Genomic DNA, 7,768 nt, shown 5'->3' on the forward strand with positions numbered 1-7,768 from the left:
ATTTCCTTCCCATTCCTCTCATAACTCAAAGCCATTGCTACCCAGCCACCTGTCCTCCACATCTCCTCTGCAGTATCAGGAAAAAGCAACTTCATTTTGCCAGTGAAAGGGGAAAAATGTTGACCTTAGCAGGTTGTCTGTGTCTAACAGTTCTGCAGCCAGGGCGTCCTTTTCCTAGAGCAAAGTTCTGATGATCACATCATCATGCAGCAGAGAAGCCACCCAAAGTAATTTTAAATACCTAGGTGATAGGCAAGATTATAAATTACCCAGAGAAAGACAAAAGGATGAAACAGGGTTTAATTAAAGTCTATATCCCTTTCAAGGAATATTTCCTACTACTTTCTGTGCATTTCACAGGCTCCCCAGAGAAATGGTCACAGCACCAAGGCTGACAGAGTTTAAGCAGCATTTGAAAACACTCTCTGGCACATGATGAGATTGTTGGGGTGTCCTGCAATGACAGGAGTTGGACTCGATGATCCTGGTGGGTTCCTTCCAACTCAGCATATTCTATGATTCTATGATTCTATGGTTCGTTTTGCATGCAGTAGAGAAGCGATTTTGCCAAGAGTTTTTTAATGGAAATGTGAATTCATGCTTAATAACAACAACAAAAACATCTAACCACAAATATTAGTCCATTATTTAACAAGGATCTTAACACAAAACCCCACCCCACGTACACTAATCTTCAGCTGCCTGCTCTGAAGATTGGTTTCTAAATTGCTCCCTCTTTTTAAGACAGTGAATACTTCGGTGTTGGTTCTGCCAGAGGCTGGACATTGGGTTGTCTCAGCACCTGCTGAAATGGCCAGGACCCCGCAGTGCACACGGGTGCTCACCGTTCTCAGGGGACCTTTCTGAAGAGTGCCTGACAAAGCCAATGGGGTGAATCAAGAAGGAAAGAGAACCACCTAGTGGCATGTCGATGCTGCTCTTTGCATCTTGTGAAAGTGCTCTCAAGTTTTAGCGTTTCACATATGATCCACCACTTCTTTTCGACATTTCTTTGCTATTATGAGTAAAAGATAAAAAAAAAATATAGGTGATTGTTATTATTTTTTTCACAACAGGCAATCGGGACTATTTGAAAAAGACATGAGGGTTTCATTTTTATTATCTAATTCTACAATTCCTCACATTTATGTTCTTCATCAATGGAGAAAGATCAGGCTGTAAAGTGTCAGTCATATTTTTGCCTGTAAGAGTATTTACAAGATTAAAACTGCTTGTGAAGTTCAAAACTTGACAGTCTAAAGGTCAGCTTCTGAAACTGTAGAAAGAAAGAGCAAACTGTCCGAGCATCCTTGAGAAGCAGAAAGTAATACCAAGGAACAATTTTGTGACTGATGAAAGGTTACAAGTGTTACAGTTATTTATATATTCATTTTACAGATCTTGTCTGTTAGTACCTGCCACCATGCACTGGTAGAAACATCAAGAAAGGAAACCACAGTAGTACACATATCTGAAACAAAGTTATATACAGAGAAATAACCTTTTCAACACACAATTTTCTGAAGTATCCCTGAAGTCAGTTTTATTACCTAGACCTGACCAACTGCTACATTTCTTTATTCTTTATGTTGTGAGATATTTTAATATTAATGGTTACTTAAAATGCTTTAAAAATTTTGACTTTTTAGCCTTCCTGCAAAAGGTTTCAAGTATCAAAAATATGGATTTTAACTGAAAATTAACAAGCAAAACCCAATAAACTAAAAGGGAGAAAAAGCCCCTAAGCAAACAAAGTGAGAATTAAGATTCCTTACAAGATGTGTAGGAAATTGTCCAAGCTTACAAAATATAGCCAGTTCAGGTGCTCTCAACTGCAAAGGTAAATCCAGTTACGTTACCAGGGTGCGAAAGCCTCAGTTTTCACTCAGAGAGAAAACAGTTCACTTAGAAAACTGGAGAATATCATGAAAGGTAAATATTACAGGACTCTTGAAGCATCAGCAGCTTAAGCTGATGATATATGGAGTTTTTATTAAAATAAGAAGAATTCATATAGGCAGATTACTGGAAAACATATGCAGGATTTATGCTATGCTAGTAAAAAAACCAAAGACACAACTAGAACAAGATAAAACCAGTAAAACAGTGGTGGTAAAGGTTTCCTGACACAGGTAAAATTAATCTATACCACACTGCAGAGTGCAGATAAGTCCTGAAGACTTGATTTTGCCAAAATGGTTCAAATGGGCTATCTTTCTTCCTTAAAAAGTTAAATCTCAAAGTAGATGTCAACACAACAAAAACAAGCATGGTTGCAATCCTAGTTCCAAATCTTCCAACAATCAGCTGCAGGCATCCTTAATGCAAACATTTTGCTTGGAAGTACCTCCTGGCATTTTTTCAAGGTCTTCAGGAAGAAGTCCAGCTCACTGAGGTGTTCTCATTGCACTGGAAGTGATTTTTTTCCAGTCTGTTGAGGCTCCTTGGCACTGTTTAAAGAAATCAAATGTGCTTGAGTTCATATTTGGTGTAAAAAGTGAAGTTCCAAAAAATATATATACATGACCCCAGTGTTACACATATCGTCTATGAAATGTTGGCAGCGAAGTTACTCAGGTTCCTGAGACAAAAGTAAAAAGTGGTCATTATTGTCACATGGGTCTTTATATAATAAAGAAATGGACTCAGCTCTCCGATGAGATGGCAATCAAAGAGGTTTATTCAAACTCGGCGCTCCCTCTTATCCCCTAAAACCATGTGACTTTGTGACAAATGGGGTTGTCTATTTAGGCGCATGCCCCCTTGGGCTCCCCTGCCCTTGGCGCATCCCCTGCATCCCTGGGACACGCCTCCTACACATTATAGTAGTGTAATTTTCTGTCTATAATCCTTAGACAAAAACTTAGTGGAGGTAAGAAGTAATTGTTGAATGTCATTTTAGAGACAGCCTCTATGGAGTCTCTTAGTTGCAGCTCCATTTCAAAAAGTTCTCCATTATTATGTATCTCTGTAACTATTAACTCTACTGTGTTAAATTAGGAGCTATGAGAGGTCTCAAAATAGAAAATGAAATAAAGGTGTTACCATTCAGAATTCATTAGACAGGGGAAACTGGCTATTATATCCTTATTTTTTTTGGTGCTAACTCCATATCTTTCCCTTGCAGTGTTTTCAGCTGTGCAACACTTTGCCTCTGACCATTGACAGGATGTACATCTCACTTTTAGGAATATTGGGTATGAGATATTTTCTTTTTCCAGAAGACATTCAGCTATTCTGAAAAGCATCCTGTTGTGATCAGGAGGAAATACAGTGCTAGGAGGAAAGGAAAGGTGGTAATTTTGTCCTTTTTCTTTATTTTTTCTTTTCTTTGTTCACCTACTTAAAAAAGTAAAACCAACTCAAGACTGAAAAACAGCTGCCTTATGATTTCAGAAGCAATATCATGAAAATGGCAAACTAGCATACCCTTTCTAGCACTAATTAGCCTTCATTGAATGATTCCCAACAATCCTAAATCCATACTTTAAAGATTGTGGCAACTGTGGACTTTTAGTTTGCAGAAGAATCCTCCAAGTGTAAATATGTTGCCGTAATGCACATTATGCTACTGCCAGATGTTAAATGATATTGCTTTTGTTATTACATTCATTCCCCTATTTGTTTTTTCTGGTTGGGGAAGATACAGAGTTTTGGAAAATCCTATTCTCATGTAATTCAAGATTGCTTGTAGTCACAGTATGGCTTCTTTGTCCTCACAAACTACTTCATAAATATGCACTGACAAAAGCAATAAAGCTGCTACAAAATTATATACAGATTTGTTTTTAAGGTATTCTCATAAGAAAAAAGCTTCACTTACACAAATCCTCTGAACCAAAAGCTCAGCTCTTAATTGTAATGCTGCAAGCAAGATTAGTAGACATATTTAAAGAGACAAATTAAAACAGAAATTCAATATGATAAACTATTCTTTAAATTATTGTTATGAATCATGATCTTAACCTTTTTGAAAAATTTAATGACAACATGGGACTGAATAGAAATATTCTACAGTGCCAGGAATCTCATCTTCAAAATTAGTTAGAGTTATCTAGAATTTCCTGAAGTGTTTTCTTTCAATTCAGAAGTAGTGGCAAACTTTGCATGAGAACCTGGAAAAAGAAGAACTGTTTTGTATCCGGGAGAGACATAAAACTAGTGGATTCCCTGTACGTGGGAATATTTTCTGGCATGTGTCTTCTATAAAGAGAGAAATGTCAATCTTGATCCCTCAAGGGCACAGTTTAAAAATTCAGGGCCAAAACTCAAGAAACAGAGCACCACAAACCCTTCTTTACCCACCACAGGTTACAGTTGCTGTATCCAGTTCATTTTGCTTCTTTGAAGCTTTGGGACAACATGACTTTTGGAAGCAAGAGTAGCATATGAAGAGGTCACAGCCTTCCTTCAGTTGTTTTAAACTGTAAGAACCATTACTTCATCAAATCAATACATTCAGTGGCTTATAAATACACTTTCTTAGCCATTTAAGTAAAGATTGAGATTGTTTGCAAATCCCAAACATCTGAACTGTTCAAGACGAGCAGGTACCTCTAACCAAATACATATTCAGGAATGTGGGTAAGAACAGTTTACCCAGCACATCTGAGAGGACAGTAGCTTTCAGTCAGAACGGACATTTGGGAATATAATCTCTTCACTGAAAGACGATGTCTGACTTCATCTTAAACATAACTTTAGTAGGACATCAAGCAGAAAGTCTTCTGTGAGACTACCTCCAAACTGTTGTTTCTCCTGAGTCCTCAGTAGAAAAACCTCAGCTTGTCTGGACCATCTCTCTTTCCTCAGTTGTGCCACTCACACCTCAAGGGAGAAGGAAAAAAAAAAAAAAAGTAATTCAAGTTCATAAACATCGGAAACTACAGAATAATGCAGAATTATGCCCTCACCTATTACTAAAAGGGATTTATCAATGTGACTTGACATTATTCTGATATATGGAAATGTGTAGAAATCATAAGGTATATAAGTTCTGTTGATTTCTTTAGTAAGAGGGGACTAGGAAGTAGAATAGCTCCTCTTGTATACTGACAGCAGAAATCTGATGAGCAGGAGAAGGCAGGAAATGTCACTATTAAATATTTCTGTGGAAGTGGAAAACGTTGAGTTAGAATAAACTCTCATAATAATCCAAAGCAGAAATTCGCTCCAAGAGGTTTTATTGCCCAGTGAAAATAAGCAAGTGCCTCTGTGTGTGTGTTGCTTGTGAGGGAGTGGCATACATTTCTTATGCAATAGATAACTTACAATATACTTACTTGTTTGAAAGGTCTGCAAAGTAGGATGCTGAATAGAATCATGGACACATAAGAGGCAAAGGACTTGCAGTAAACACCTTATTATTTACAAGTGCCTAGTGTAATTTTTGCAGGAATTTTGTAAACATTTTATAACTACCTCTAAAATGGATTCTTGATGACTAAAAGAAACAATGTGTTTTCTGTATAAGACCACACTCTGTACCGTTATAAGATGGTAAAGCCAGAATCTGACTGACTTATTTATCTTACTTTTATTGTCAACAAGGAGAAAAAGGCATTCTCTTTGGAAATCTGCATTGCAATGAAGTCAATTCATCATAGTTTTGAGTCTAGGCATTTATGGAATAGATTTGTTGATGTTCCATATGAGTACATTTAATAATTTTTAATGATTCATTTCTTATTCTGTTAATAGCGTCTCCAAATCAAATGTTTTAATCAAAATTAGTATCTATAGTTAAATGGGTAGGAGACTGAAAACTTTAGGTTTTAATTTTTTTTCATGCTAGAGCATATTTTATTGATCAGAGTACATCATCTGACTGGCTTTTATTTATTTTATTTGAGGGTTTATGTAAGACGGGAGATAATACTATCTCCAAGCTGCATCCAACAAAGTTTAGTCACTCACCCTCTATTAAAGTTGTTTGGTGATAACAGGTTTCTGACACTTAGAAGCACTCCTCCTTGAGAAAAAGTGCTGAAAATTAGCAAAGCTCACTCAAGGAAGCCCTGATCCTTCCTTTATAATAAAAGATTTATGCCAAGCTAGCTTGATTTCACAAAATTTTTCTCTCCTATTCATTACTCAGAGCAGGTTATAGCACAACCTGGCAAGAGCCAGCAGGTTTTTCTTCAAGTCAGCTTCAGGCACAGATATGAATGCTGGTGTTTTATATGTTGCCAAGGGCTCCAAACTTTTGGTTATTGGATGTGACTTAGGAAGCAAAAAAACTGATCCTGACAGACACATCACTAGTTTGCAAAGACTGACTTAGCTGCTTTATGCATCTGGCTCCAGGACAACCAACATAGCTGTCACATTCTTGATAAAAGAAGTCCCTTCATCCAGATTAGAGCTCCAGCACTTAAACTCTTACTGACACGGACTTCAAAATCCAACATATTTAGGAGAAGCAGTCTTCCACTCCTCCTTTTAATAAGCCCATTCAAAGCAACTTTTCTTTCTTTATGCATTTTAGATCACATTTCCAGAGCACTGCTGTGGCTCAGTGCTGTCGTACCTCATTCTAAATCCCCTTTGTGGTCTAATTGGATTTTCAGCGCCAGGACACTTTGCTCCAATGAAAACCATTAGAAGCTAGTTTTCATTTTTAGCCAGCTGTTCTCATTATCAACTACCCAATTGGTTGATAACCCTACTCGACATCTTATCGCATGCTTGAAAAGCTAATTTGCTTTAAAATTTGGCTATTTGCAGTAATTTTTTTGGTGTTTATTCTTGGACAGGAAATAAGAATGAACTTCAAGAGACATCAGAAACAATAAAAGCTTCTTCCCCATATTAACATTCTTAGTGAGTTTGTTACCTCATGCCACTCTTATTTCAGTGCTTCAGCATTGTTTCAGAAATTCAGCATAAATGAAATAAGGAATGTTGTCTTCTTTTCTGTGTTTTTCTGATCTCATATCCCATTAGGGTTAATCACAGAATCATACAATCACTTAGGCTGGAACAGACCTTTGAGATTACCAAGTCCAGCCACTAACCCAGCACTGTCAAGCCCAGCACTAAACCATGTCCCTGAGTTCCACATCTACAGGCCTTTTAAATCCCTCCAGGGATGGTGACTAACATTGCCCTGGGCAGGCTCTGACAGAGCTTGACAACCCTTTGGGGGAAGACATTTATCCCAATATCCCATCTAATCCTCTCCTGGCACAACTTGAGTCCATGTTCTCTTGTCCTGTCACTTGCTACTTGGGGCAAGAAACACTCACCCCATTACAGCCTCCCTTCAGGCAGTTGTAGAGAGCAATAAGGTCTCCCCTGAGCCCACTCTTCTCCAGGCTGAGCTCCCCCAGCTCCCTCAGCCTCTCTTTATCAGACTTGTGCTCCAAACCCTTGAGCAGCTCTGTTGCCCTTTTCTGGACACACTCAAGCGCCTCAATGTCTTTCTTGTTGTGAGGGGCCCAGAACTGGACACAGAATTCAAGGTGTGGCCTCAGAAGTCCCAACACAGGGACGGGCACTGCCCTGGTCCTGATGCCACACCATGGCTGGGACAGCCCAGGTGCCATTGGCCTTCTTGCCCAACGGGGCACACCTGGGCATGCCGTATCATTGCAGCAGTACTCCTAATATCTGCCAGTTAAGAGAAGAATATCAGCTTTCATTTTCCCCAAATTATAGCAAGTTTTTAGCCATCTACTTTGTATCTTTATTCATATAGTAATTTACTCCATAATAGATCCTTTTGGTTTCTATATAATACAGATCCCTCAGTGATATTATCAATGGG

General features: G+C 38.2%; 1 long non-coding RNA gene across 1 annotated transcript; it reads right to left on the reverse strand.

Annotated features, from left to right (window-relative positions):
* Positions 1-647: 647 nt before the first annotated feature.
* LOC120323717 lies at positions 648-6,109 on the reverse strand. Its single transcript, XR_005564480.1, has 3 exons — positions 4,740-6,109; positions 3,824-3,864; positions 648-2,450 (listed from the first exon to the last, which is right to left on the reverse strand). It is a non-coding gene; the product is annotated as an uncharacterized LOC120323717 (long non-coding RNA).
* Positions 6,110-7,768: the final 1,659 nt, after the last annotated feature.

The sequence above is a fragment of the Pipra filicauda genome, unplaced genomic scaffold, assembly GCF_003945595.2.
Source record: "Pipra filicauda isolate LSUMZ 115617 unplaced genomic scaffold, ASM394559v2 scaffold326_size819446_pilon, whole genome shotgun sequence".
Taxonomy (NCBI): domain Eukaryota; kingdom Metazoa; phylum Chordata; class Aves; order Passeriformes; family Pipridae; genus Pipra; species Pipra filicauda.